This window comes from Topomyia yanbarensis, chromosome 1, assembly GCF_030247195.1.
Source record: "Topomyia yanbarensis strain Yona2022 chromosome 1, ASM3024719v1, whole genome shotgun sequence".
NCBI classification, from domain to species: domain Eukaryota; kingdom Metazoa; phylum Arthropoda; class Insecta; order Diptera; family Culicidae; genus Topomyia; species Topomyia yanbarensis.
In genome coordinates, this window is record NC_080670.1 from 26,691,317 (window position 1) to 26,705,488 (window position 14,172).

General features: G+C 41.3%; 1 protein-coding gene across 11 annotated transcripts in view; it reads left to right on the top strand.

The window, feature by feature from the left end:
- The first annotated feature begins 1,039 nt into the window (after positions 1 to 1,039).
- LOC131677148 (cubilin) overlaps positions 1,040 to 14,172 on the top strand; it is a 237,919-nt gene continuing 224,786 nt past the window's right edge. For 4 of the 11 annotated variants that reach the window (XR_009303288.1, XM_058956805.1, XM_058956809.1 and 1 more), the window contains exon 1: positions 1,041 to 1,456. The gene's annotated coding sequence lies outside the window, so the exon portion shown is untranslated. Of the gene's footprint in view, positions 1,457 to 14,172 lie in introns of all 11 variants that reach the window. The other 7 variants (XR_009303286.1, XR_009303287.1, XM_058956810.1 and 4 more) reach the window with 3 other exon arrangements.

Here is a 14,172-nt window from a genome sequence, read left to right on the forward strand (position 1 = left end):
CATTTTGACAGCAAGGATTCTTCCGAACGCAGCCTCCGCTCCAAACGGTATATCACGAATAAAGCATCCACGCGTGAAAACACCCTAGTCCCCCGTAGAACACATGCGCTCTCCGGATCACGGTGTCGTCCACTCTCACCGCTTTTCCATTCGCTTGAGTTTTCCACTCGTCAGCCACTGCCGCTTCGCTCTTGTTTGCGTTGGTTTGAGATATGTAAAATGTAAACGAAACTTTGCTACGTTCGTAACCGCTCCCAAATGAACTTCACCGTGGACCAATTTCTCGAGCGACTATCATCATCAGTTGTGAGAGGGGATATTCCGTGTGCTTTCACGCCTCATAACAGTACGGTGGAGTTTGTTTCGAAAGAACGTAAAAATATTTGTTTTTCTATTCGATACAAAGAAACCAGTTCTCGAGTTAATAGTTTTCAACCTGAAATAACCGTTTGTTGAATCACGTTGCCAATAGTTACATCATAATAATGTACATTAAAGGACGATTCAGACGATACATCAGCTTCCGTCAACGTCAACGGAACGTCACCGTTCCGTCAGGATAAGTTACATTCAGTTAAATGGAGGCATTCACACACAACATCAACGGCACGAAACGTTTTGACGTACGGCACGTGTGAACGGGCGCAAGAGAAAAGTATTTAACTTATCCTGACGGAACGGTGACGTTCCGTTGACGTTGACGGAAGCTGATGTATCGTCTGAGTCGCGCTTAAACCATGCGAACGCGATTCACCGGTGGGTCGATCCACCGTGATCGAAGTAAGCTATGGGAAACCCTAATCCTCCCATCAAAAGTATCACTACACCATGCATCTTTCGAGCAGTGGAAAGTGAGTTTGCCGAGAGAGAGAGAGAGAGAGAGAGAGAGAGAGAGAGAGAGCTGAAAAGAGAGCAAGAGCCAGTGATAACACCGCGGACACGAAACGTTACGCTTTTGACACTTGACACAGGCACATCGGGAGCATCCTGCTGCGAGGAATCTCCTTTCTTATGGGCGTACGGTTCATCAGAGGAAGAATTGCAATTCCAGAGCCAGTCAGAGTCGTAACGAGTCCAGTCAGAGAGAGTGTGTGTGTCGCGCGAGCAAGTTTCGTCGGTCGGAGGTCTAGAGGGCTTGGAAAAAATCATTTTTTTTCCTCGCTAGGATAGGAGTCCGTGTCCGTGTGTTCACTGATTGTGTGGGGAGTTTGGCACAGCCCCGTTAAAGGAAACAGACGGGAACTGAACCGAACTGCTGGCCACACAAAATCGGGACTGTGGGGAAAATTGTTCCGGAATCAAAAGTGCAAAAAGGACGTGCAAAACAATCGATCCTCTGCAGGAAGGGAATAGCAAAGCCAAACTGAGTGTGGCGGTGGTTTACTTTGGATGGAGAAGATCCACGTTTGACAGGGCGCTTCGAGACGGGTTCGGTCAAGTGCAGTGAATCGTACGGGTAAGAAAAATTGGGCACATTTTTAGGGTCGAGGCACCAGATCCTCCTTTTTGTATCTAAAAGATGAATTCGGTGAAAGAGTTAGTTTGAGTTCGAGCAGAGTGTGAAATGGGAACCAGAACCAGCGAAGGATGCAAATTGGAGATTTTTGCTTAAGATCCATCTTAAAATAAAGGGAAAGTGCCCGTAAAGGTTTCATAATATCGAAGAAAATCTGAAGAAATCAAAAGAAGGCGTGAACCGTGTGTGAGTGAGACGGAAGTATCCGGATTTGGGCCAAAAGTGATGCTTCACACTTATACACACGCACGCTTTCTCACTCAATCACTCACGCCGCACGCATCGTAGCAGGCGAGCAGAAACAAAAGAGCGAACAACGAAGTGACAGAGTTAATGTGTGTGTGTGTTCGTAATCGTGAGCGTATGCGGGAGCGGGAGAACGGAAGATTACTGATAGTGGAATGACAGATTGAACAGCCTCCCTATCCTATCACATTCCGGTGTCATCGGTGTGGATGGAAAAATCCTGCTAGGAAAACAATCGGTAGGGATGGAAAGCTAGTGTGCAGCATAGCATAAGCGAAGTGTATATTGGAAATCCCGTTAGATGAACAGTTAAATGATCAGAAATGAGTGCTGAACCGGAATCACTGCACGGTCAAGTAAGACAGACTTTATGAAATGTAGCTAATATAAAGGGGGATGATGTGGAAATTTGAAACAAATAACAAATGTCTAATGATGTTTGGTAATCAATGTCTTCTAACAAAACGTTTGAGAGAAGAGGTTTACAATCTTCATTGTTTAGAAACGTTGCTTTAATACGTATGTATGAAGAATTACGGATATGTGAATTCAGAATGTCTTTCCTTTTCCTTCGTCTTAGGTTTTACACCATTGCCATCCTACGATTAAAACAGCTTTAATGCAGTGCTGACAATGTCGGTTGTGGAGTGAGCGTAATGTAGTTGGTAAATCGATTGCCTTGTACGCAGCACACCTGGGGTTAGAAATTTTTCATTAGAGAATTTTATAACCCGAAGAGGCGAATGACCTTAAGGTTAAAACCTCTATAATCGAAATAAAAAAATGTCGGTTGTGTAATTCCGAACCTCCCAATTCGTTGAGGATTCCGTCCGGTACAATGGGCCACAGAAAGGATGACAGCACTCCTCCTTGAGGGAAACCCCAAGTGATTCTCATGGTTGTCGTCTGGACTCTCAACGACGCTGTCACAATCCGGCAACACAACGTATCAGAAATTCTATCGTCTTCGATTCGAAGGTAGAATTGTGGATGAAAAGCGAAACTACGGATTCTTTATTTTGTAAGGATATTTCAAGCTTTTCAACAATATTATACAATTGCCATAACAGTTAATTTATCAAGTTATTTATTATTCAATGGTTAGCTGTGAAGAAATTCAGGTCTTGCGAGTCTAATGCCAAGTTCACCAATCTTACCACAGGTGCTTTCTATGAAATTGTAATAAAGACTTTAGGTGTACAATTTAACTCTTGCGTCGTAGCATTTTTAGCACTTCATCCATGGTCTGGGGGCTGGGCGTCATTCTGAACTGTAGAACCAATCTAGGTGGGCGTCACCAAACTTTACTTTGGTCCACTAGCCGGGATTTAGCCGATGCAGCGAAGTAGCTGTTATGCCGACAGATGAAGGAAGGGCATAGCGAATGTGGAGGGATAAGGCGTAGAAACAAATATGAAGCAGTTGTAGGTGCCTAATATTCAAACATGAATAGAACGTAGAAGAGTTGATGCTACAGGATTATCGCGGAGCCTTTTCAAAGCAAGGATATCGGCAAACTGTTGATAGTGCTGCGAGTATTTAGAAGAAGATTGGTTCAGGTGCCGTTCGTTGTCAACGAAGATGTGAGAGCTGGTGAAGCTGATTGAATACGGAAACAGGTCGGGGTGTACCGTTGGACGTCTCCCCAAAGATTAACTAGCTGCCCATAAAGCGGTTTCCCAGAAGTCACCTAAAAATATAAACGGGGTGTAGAATTTCGGCCAATCAAGGAATTTGAAGCATTGGCAGGACTGTCCAAAGAGTGGCGCACTTAGGACCTTGGGGAACCGACTAGTACATACTGGATGAGACAGCAATTACGATCTTCGCAGAACCGTGGACGAGAAAAAGACTTCAGAGATACTTGGTTCGACCATAAAGCTAGCGATCGCTTCTAAATGGGATTTCTGAGGTATGCGACGATTCTCTGATAGCTATCCGATGGTTCTGGACCGTGAGGCTGAAAAAGAATTCGAACTTGATGAAATACGCACGTCAGTACATCAAGTCAAACGACACGTGCAGCAAGGTTGCGCCGCGAATTGCTGCGTGATACCCACTTTTGAATGTCGTGGTACATCCGAAGAAGTCAGGTAAGGTGTGTCCTGTGTGGATTGCCGCAGCATCAGTGAACGGCGTTGCTACTTACTCATACTTTCTAAGAGGTCCGGATATGCTTACTCCACTTTCCAGAGTAATCTGCATTTTCAAGAACGGCTAGTCGTTTTGTAGGTGATGTAGCGTAGGTTGTTGAACGGGTATCGCCTCGTCCCAACCGACACCAGAGCGCTAAATTTTTTGAAGGGTAATCATGGTTGCCAGTTTGCTAGACTTATTCGAATCCTTCTGCAAACAGGTATATTCACCCATGGCATTCTTTTTTGAGTCGGATATTGATTCTTGGATCTCGAAGCCACCTTCGGCGTGTATGAACCGTACATCCGTGCTACACGGCCTCTTCTTCGTATACCACACTACAGCTTCCGGAAACTGGTCCTTAAACCGTCCTGCGCTTTCATCTTTCACATATTATGCATTACTTGGCGACCAGAACGTTAGCACTTGCATGACATTAGCCGACGGGATATTCCTGGAAACTCGATCCTTCCACCGAAGCTTTTGGCAGTGCTGATCTTCGCTGATGATCCGAAGTTGGAAGGAAAATCTCGGGAATATCTAATGAAACTGCTTCACGATACTCATCGAATCGTTTTACGACATCCGGAAGGGGCGTGATTTGATCAGATCCTTTCAGCAAGAACGAATTTACTACTAGGCACAATCATTCTTACTTCGCTGTTACAAATAGCAGTTGGTTTCATGGTCGCTATCGTTGTTGAATTAGCATTTGTTACTGCCACGCTCCAAATTCTTTGTTTTGTATTCTCACCAGAAGAGCACTGTTGTGAATACCTGCGAAAGCAGTTTCTCTAAGGATCATCCTTAACGTTATTCATTTCTCCGCAATTTGCTATGTGTTTGTTATCGTCGTCGTCTGGGATGCTGTATACAAGGTCATTGCATTCGATGACGTGCTCCATGTTATTCTGCGTAACGAATGATTTTGCTTGGGTCAATGAGACTTATATACTAGAGGTGTGCGCCGATGCATTTTTAATCGGCGGCGGCGTAAGCGACATTTTTGGCCGGCGGCGGCGGCGTTGGCGGCGTCACGCCGTTGGATCCTACCGGTGGCGGCGCGCCGGCGTGTGTCGGCGTGACGAATATTGACGCCTATGTAACTAAAAAAAATTCTTGGCTGTACAATTCCTTTCCTAAATTTTCGGTTTCTATTGTAACAGACTTCATACATACAAACAAACGTTACAGCTTAAAGAAAATCTAAAAAAATCATCGCCCACGATGTACTAGCGACATCTGTTGAACACATTGCACAAAATGTAATAGGGATCTTTAGGGGTGTGCGGGTTAAGGTATATTCTGATGCAGATTAGTACCGTGAGTTAATATCTCAGGTATTTTTAAATTTTTTGGCCCGAAACTATTGAAAAAAACATTTTTTAGTTTGTTTCCTTTTAGGACAATAACACATCCAAACCCATGCGACTTGCAAGACTCTATAGGTTGCCTTATCAGATCTACCATAGTTTGCAGATGAAACTTGAATGGCAGGCTGCTAGCGGATTGACAAAGTACCAGATCATGCTGTGTGGGGTTCTGTCCCGGTTAACAATGAGGCGAACGAGATATTTGCAGATACGTCATTTAGTAGGACAACTATCAGTTTGCTGGTTGAATTTAATTTGTTTTTTTTTTTTAATTTAAAAATCATAAAAGAATAATTAAGGTTTAAGAATGATATGAGTGTACTCGTAAGGACACCCGCTACCAATACATATGAAAAACTGGCACAATTTTTCCAAATTAAAGATCCCTATTCTCGCAACCATATCGAATTTTGTTTCAACTGAAACTCCAATAGTGCCCACCCTGCTTGCCAAATGCAAGATAATAAATGAAAGGTGGAACTATTTTTACAGTTGTAAAATTTTAAGAACGAAATAGAAAAATTGTCGATGTCGCATACTACGACTTCGCATGAAATAATGATTGCAATGGACAAATTTGAAGAATGCAGAGTAACGACTGTATTTCAATGACCCATAATAATTATTTATTGTTCTATATTTGGGAAATTAAGCAACGGTAAAAAAAAATTTGTTTTGTTTGAGGAAATTAATTGTTGTTGTCGTTTCATTGTTTTTTTGTTTCTATTTAGTCATCTTTACCGTAAGCCCGGGGACAATTGACAGCTCCAATATATTGAATTCATAAGCAAATTTTGGGGGTGATATGGTGATTTTTTTTTTGCTGCTAGAATTCTGATAAAAACACAAATTCTATTCAAAACGAATTGTTAAGCTTGGTGGTGGTGTACTTTCATTTGCCAAAATGTTTTTCATTAACGATTCTCGAGATAAAAAGCACCAATGATTTAACGATTTCAAACTTCACACAACAAGAAATCCAAAACATGTTTAGGAAGTGAGAGAGCCGGTTGTTAAAAACAGACTTCCAGCTAAATATTAATAAGATTTATGTAACTTTGCTAATGGTTTTCAGTTAGGGATAAATTTATTCTCTAATAATAGTTTTCTTTATTCACATTTTGGAATAAGCTTTTTCTAAATGTTGTTCTAGCCGCATTGACGGCGTTCATAACACACGTAACGAAACACGCTTTTCTCTTGCAACTTTTTCGTTTCGTTGTTCGTGGTACTCATACAGAGAAGGCATACTAGCGCCACCATCAAATCGGTGGTGCATATATAAAACAAGCACTATCTGTCAAGTTGTTCCTGGGTTGTTTACCATCGCTCTTTTAGAATCCCGCAGATATCAGGTACCCTAACACGAGGCGTTATTATTGGTATTACTGCGCAGAAATGTCACTTTTAATGATCGTGTAAGGACACCTTTCAAGGTAGACACATTACTTCATTTTCCAGGCTGGTGTTTACTTTTACTTCTTGTAAGTACAAAATCGCCACAATGATAAGGAATACGATTCCCTGGTAAACGTACGATCTGCTTCTATCTTGAGTCCAAAGTATGCTCGATGTGCTGCAACCATACATTTCTACACCCTGACGAAACCTAAATATACAGTTACTATCAATCATAATCATTCCACGACTTGACGTGTTAGCTCCTGTTAGGTTGAAACTGATCACTAAACAAGTCTGATTGAAAATGGCCTGAGCGTATCTCTAGTTTTCGTAGCACCTGCATCCCGCCAATTTCTCCAGCAGTTCCGGGGACCAACAAATTCTAATCCATTGCATACATTCGATACACCGAATCAATTAAATTACTAACATACTGTTATGTGCTTAGTCATCGATTGGCATCGTGTTGTAACTTAAGAAATGGTTGTGAACAACTCCCACCTTGGGCACTGCGACAAGAATGAATTTCACATTTCCGGCCCATATTGTTTGTTTTGGTTTGCATTAGATTAAAAAGACCGTAACGTTTTCAGGTGGGTGCGGAAACTAAGTAACGCATTTAGCTCTGTGTCAAAATCTCTTCACTAACGCCACCGATTTGTAATTGAAATCGACCTTTTTTTCTACGAGTGATGAAAATTCATCTCGTGTTACGTCTTATTTGTCTGTGATACCGGGCTGGTGCAAATCACTGAAAATCTTTCTTGAGTGGGGCTAGATCATACGATGCATAATTTATGAGACTAGAAATCTTACCCTCTGCATCGCCACATCTGTGCACCAGCGTCGCGAAAAGTCAAGATCACTTTGCTCAACTATTCTTCGAGAAATTTTTTTTAAAATAGGTAACGATTCAATCAATTATAAATAAACCACGTATTGAAAATAATTTTTATGTTTTCACAAAACTAGTTCACGCAAAAAAAAGATGACATTATACTCAAATGTTTAGTAGGTGGTTGTGTCTGAATGTTTAATATTTTTATGATTCTAATTCTTAACTCGATGAAACATTGATTTTTATTAACTTTATTGACTAAAACAGTCAAGAATAGAACGACGTGCAAGGATTTTCGTAAATTCTCGTCGTGTTATCGTGATATTTTAGTCTTGAGCTTACCGTTGGATTTTTTACACAGAGTCACATGTCTTATAGTTTTATAAATTATTTCACGGACATGAATCGTGTGTAGCATATTAGGAATTAAGAATCGGTTAAAAATCAATGAATAATACACTGCGTTCCAGTGAAATTGATTAGGTGCAAAGATTAGGATCAGGCACATAATCGTAAATTTCACGCACATATATCTTGAAAGTGGAAGTTTTTTTTTAATTTGTGGACCATTTCACGCACACGAATGGTGAATTGAAACTTATATGCTCACAATCATAACCAGTTGACGAAGCAAGAATGGATCTTTGAATTAAATAGCGAGTGTCGTGTAGTGGTTTTAGAGAAAATATCAAGATTATTTTAATTTTGTAATCCAATTGACGACCACTAATACCAAATAATTATCAAGACGTGATAAATCATGAATCAGTTAACGTCGTATATTCGGTCCATAGACAATGTTCCTAGATTTGTGGATAAAGTTATGAACCAATAATTTTAGAGCTCGCGAATTGTCGGCGCGGGAAAAATACTTCGGCGGCGCGCCGCCGATCTACCGTTCGGCGTCGCCGTACGTTAAAAATTATCGGCGGCGTGGCGCGGCGGCGCACAGGTCTATTATATACTGAGCAAGATAAGAAAACAGACCGAATCTGTACTGTCTTCAAAAAGTCATCCAAAAGATTCTCTGCGCACTTGTCACACCGGGCCTTTCACATTCCAAATTTTTGCTCACAGGAGCCAGGGATCCTTGAAACAGCAAACATCTGTTCTTCAGTAGGTCAATGCCAAATAAACTCGAAGCGATGACCACGCCGTCGATCTCAACCTTGTGGGCAGGCATACAGACGCAGTAATATTTTACAAAATACATGTCGCCTGAAATGTCGTTGGCTTGCTTTAGATAGGATAATACAATGTAGATCTTTTTAGAATACTTAGCAAATTATCTAATCTAATGGATCAGATATGGTTCGAACGAGTTTAATGTGTATGATATTCTACAGAAAGTCGGAGACTTCGATTGCGAAGCTTGTTCGACAACCATTTTGGCATCAGTTGTGTCTTACTCAGAAGAACAAATTTTCTTCAACTCTACCTTAATTTAACCTTACACAGTTTCCATCAATTCTACCTTAATTTGATTAATATATTAAACATGTCCAAGATTATTTTCTGCCTCATTTAAAAAATAATCTTTCACCGTGCTTCCAAACATTTTTCGTTCGTTCAGTTTGTATTGGTTCTCTAATCATTTACACGCTTTCCCACCACAACACATTTCGTCGCAAACGGTGGCCTTTTGTGTAAAATTTTAAAGTCAACACTCAGAGCCGTAGTTTGTACGGGTTGGCCCTCGCCGAGGACACCAACCCTATGCGGGGTCGCTGATATCGTGTACTAGTTCATAAAATAATCATAAAATAAGTCAAAATCTGGGTACAATTGGAACAATGAATCATTGTTCGACCAGAAGATCACGCTTCGCCTCCCCCTTTCCCCGAGATTTGTTAACCCGTACAAAGGCGAATGACCCGAAGGTTCAAACATCTATAATCGAAATAAAAAATCGAGAAAAAAGACCCTCACCATTTTGTGAGAGTTGAAGGTTCCTCGGTGCCGAGAGGAGTTTCGCAATAACACAAAGTGACCGATACCCATCATAAGTCCATCCAGTCCTACGCTAGGTTGAATTTCTGGTTGAAATGACGAACCGTTTGAGATCTTTGGTGTTCCTGAAAGCGCACTGGAAACTCGTTTGAACTCAGTTTTCTAGGATCAGTGGCTGTTTGCTTAGAATTTGTATTAGCCATTTCTCGAGCTTTTATATTTGGTGGCCTCTCAAGAGAAAATGTTTAGCCTTTACAAGGAATCTCATAGGCGTATAGTTTTGGTGTGCAGTAACAGATATCCCAACGAGGAGGACCTTCTTCTTGGCCCAAGAGAATATAATGTTCTCCGGATTCTCCGAACACAGTTTGAACGCGGGGCATGGTAATAGATTAAGTGGATTCTCTCCACAATAGGCATGCTTTTCAGCAAACCTAAAGATTCTCTACGCAGTTGACACACACCGGGCCTTCGCCATTCAAAATCTTCGTTCGCTGGAGCTAGGGATCCTTGAAACAGCAAACCCTGTGGTTCAGTAGATCAGCATCAAATAAACTCGAATCGATGACCGCGCCGTCGATCTCGACTGTGTGGGTGGGTGTGTAGACTCGGTTGTTTTTTATAAAATGCTTGTTGCTAGTAACGTCATATACTTGCTTTATCACAATGTTGAACTTATCTTCGAAATTTTTAGAATACTTTGCGGATTATCTTGAATCCGAAAGATCAGATATGGTTCGACTGAGTACAATGTGTGTGACTTTCAACAGAAAGTAGGAGACGAATCTTGTTTGACGTACATTTGAGTATCAGCCAGCAGTATGTCTTTTTCAGAAGAGCTCATTTATGCATGAGTCTACAGGGTCTACCGGGCGTAAAAGGAAAACTTTTAGAGCGCGGAAGAAGAGACAGAAATTGAAAGACGATTCAGAGGGTAGTAAAGCAAAAATGTGGTCACTAATATTTTCTTGGCTGGAAGCTACCGATAGCAAATGGCAAAAGAATGTTTAATAACCTTTAATAGGAAAGGAATGTCGGGACGGCTTTTGGACTGGTTATTCAAATCTAATGATATGCTGCGTAATCAACAACCCGCTAACCAAGTCAGAGCTCTTAAAAATTGTCTTGATATAAAATCTACTGAATAGATGCTCCGTCTGTTGCCTTCAGCCACCTAGCGTCAACTGTTTTTACAAATCTACAGCTCAAGATGGACGGTTCGAATTAACAAGAAATGAGCGACAATCAGTCTTTGGGAAATTGGGTTTTCCGGGATTTTCAATTTGAGCGAAACTAGCGATCTTTAATATTAACAGTGTACGAAGCGAAACAGATACTTAGATTGAAAATGGAGCTTAATTGAGCGTTCCATGTACACCTTCACCATGTGCGCAATTGTGTTCTGATAACGTTCTGGGAAATAGTCGAGGCGGAAAACTGCATTATGAAGGACAACATGTACCACGATGTCGTATCCAACAACGTTAGAACCAGTATACCTGGGTATATGAACAATTAAAGCACCGCGAACTGAACTAGAAAACAATAAAAAATCTGTCGCAATACGGAGTATTGAAATCCCATATGAGGTACACATGAAATAGCTTTTTCCTAGAATTTTTTTTCAATCCGAGCTCAGCTCTGCATGAACAAAGCATGCCACACCGCTCGTTGCCCCCGGCAACGAGATACGGTGGATGCGTGCGATCACTATCAACCTATATGGCCCCACGAAGAAAACAAACACAACAACCCGAAGGCAATGAATCAATTTCAATTGCTATGCGAAAGAGTAAATAAGGGTAGGAAAAAAACGGAACCGAAGTTAATGACGCCTGCCTGCAATAAAGGTACTGCGTACTCGCGTGATCTATAGACTGAATAGACTAGGTGGCAAATAAATTGCATTTATGGTTCCATCAAGCGTCCCTTTTTATGGCCGACGGCTTCGGGGCGAGTAATTTGGTGGAGTTGGTATCAACTAAATGATGATAGGACTTGGTATGTTAGTGTTTCTTCAAATGGGCCAATTGTGGTCCAAATGAACTCAACAAATCGGAAATGACATCCAACTAGCTCCTGCGGACTTCAGAAGCATGGAGAAATCCACTTCGCTAAATCGAATGTCAGACAGTTCGACAGAAATAATTCCACTAATTTCAGTTTAAATCTGAAAGCAATGCGGCCACTATCCACGTGGCAAAACCGTTTCAACACCCCTTACCCCCAACAGAATCGCTGGACCATATTCGACACATCACTCAGCAAACAATTTCAACACATATCCTGTATATCACTTCCACGAAAACGGAGGCGCTTGACCGTGACAGGCAACCGAACCGGCATCCCTCTGTCAGTTAGTAGTTTCCGCTTATTTCACCTCCTTTTCAGCACGTGTCGGATCGGCAGAAAGTGGAACACGGATGTGAAAACTCTCAACTCTATTTTCAACCGATTTGTCACAATTGACACACCGATTTCGGTTTTTGAGTGAGGCAAAAGGGGGGTCTCTCCTTCCATGCAGGTGTCGTACCGACACGGGTAGATCGATGTCGGCAGAAATATGTTTCGCGCCGCAGAAGTCGTTTATAGTTTGGCTCCAGGGCCACAGATAAATGAATAAATAGTTCGGTTAGTACTTTTGGCGAGACTATTGGTGGGCTGTCAAGCCACGTCGAAGTGTAATATATAAAATGTGAGGTTTTACATCTGACTGTTAGATCGTTTTTTCAGTTCGTTTCAATTGCTGCCTGTCGAAGGTAGTGACAGAAAGTAGGCTGATTGGAACATGGGACAATTCGGCAGTGGAAAAGATATACGATAACTTTTCTTTTCTTTGGGCCAACACTTTGGCAAAAAATAATAAACAGTCCTATGATTCATCCGTTCACATTCCATCATCGTTCAATCGAAACTTGAACTGTAGAAGAGTAGAGCTGACATACCTTGAACTTATTTCCCCGAGTTCGCTTATCGGAATTCGGTCAGAAGAACTATCATCATCCGGGAACAGGGTAAGACAGGCTCTGGCTGGCTGGCAGGCATCCTGTGGTGAAGGGTTTTACACTGATCGGTTTTCAGTGCTGACAAACGGTCTTCCCTCTTGATATCCTTTCTTCTACCTATAATCTGCGATCAAAAACTCATTTTTTCTACCACGTTTTCACGAATTATGTCTGCTCGTTTCGACGGGCTCACCTCGGCCGAGGGTAGTGACAGTAATTTATTGTCTTCGGAGTTTTCCCTTATGCAGAGAGAGGACCTTGGGGTTCAATCAAATATATGGAAGCGCCACGGCTGAAACCAGAGTGGTTGTGTTCTCTGACAAGGACAATTAAGATATTTAGTAAGATTTAATAAAAAAAATATATCGCCTAGTAAGTGGAACTAAACCGCCTAGTAAGTTAAAAGAAAATAACTAAAAATGGACGAATAGAAGAAATGAATGAAGAGGAAAAATAATTTTAAAAAAACAACTAGCAAAAACTACAAAACAAGACAGAGCGAACGACCCATCGAGGTCAAAGTCCCAATAAACAATACAACGCAGTACACTACAAATCAAGACAAACATGTCAAAGAGTCCTAAGTACAAATGAAAGCCTCTCTTTGTTTACTTTCGCTTCCGTTGATAACTCGTTTGCTCCTTAACTCTATCCATAATACGCTAGTGCAAATCAAAGAAAAAGAAAGGCTCTAATTTCCGCTTAGAACCATTTGACATGAGCGTCTAGAAATATAGACAGAAATCTTCGATTGAGCAAGAATTTTCTCGAAGAACCAAACACTGGAAGACACCCACAAGCAAGCAAAAAAGCTTCAACTTTTTAGATTAGGCACACGAATTGATTGATGATCCGATGCGTGGACCGATGACATCGAGAGAAAGAGACAGAGAGAGAGAGAGTGCCAAACGTTGGTTGAAATGTCGCAGCACGGTACAGTAACGCGTGGCACAATCAAACTTCCGACCGAATGAGCGTAGGAGTGGAGAGAAGCGAAGAGCTGCGACGATAACGCACGTGTACCTCATTCGCACTCCTCCCGTCATGGGCTACTGCAGCATCACTCCGCCCGAGACCGAGGTGGTGGGCGAGGGTGTCATTAGTTTAGAAGTGTTCGTTCGCACTGTTGAAGCTTTCGGCAAGGGGCGAACTTTTCTTTTTTCGGCATTAAATGGAACGTTCAGTTATTGAATTGTGGGAACACGAGAGCTGATTCGGCAAGTGGTGGCTTCTTGGAAAAATATAGCTCCGTTGGTATCGATAACAATTAATGATTTAGGCAACCGATTGACCCAAAAACCTATTGGATGATTGATTTTGTAATCGTTCTTGCTTTAAAGTGGGATGGTTTGGTGTGTTTCTTTTTACCTGAATGGCAATGTAGTTTTTTAAAAGGTTATGCCTATTTATCCAAAATGAATACATGTAACCCATCTAGACTTCTTGCTTTCTCTCCCTTGATCTATCTCTTTCTTTCTCTACCTTTCCGTCTCTCAAAAATGAAATAAAACCTTATGAAGCTTCTAAAAAAATGAAATAAATATTGCACAGTTTTTTAGACATATATTTAAGAAATGTATAGAAAGAGCAGCTCATGTCAAAAAGAAGGAAAAGATTCTCTGAATATTGAGGTTAATAACTATAAATACTGTAAATACAAGACTTACATGAAGCCACAAATATTACTATCGTTAGCAATTGGCTCGT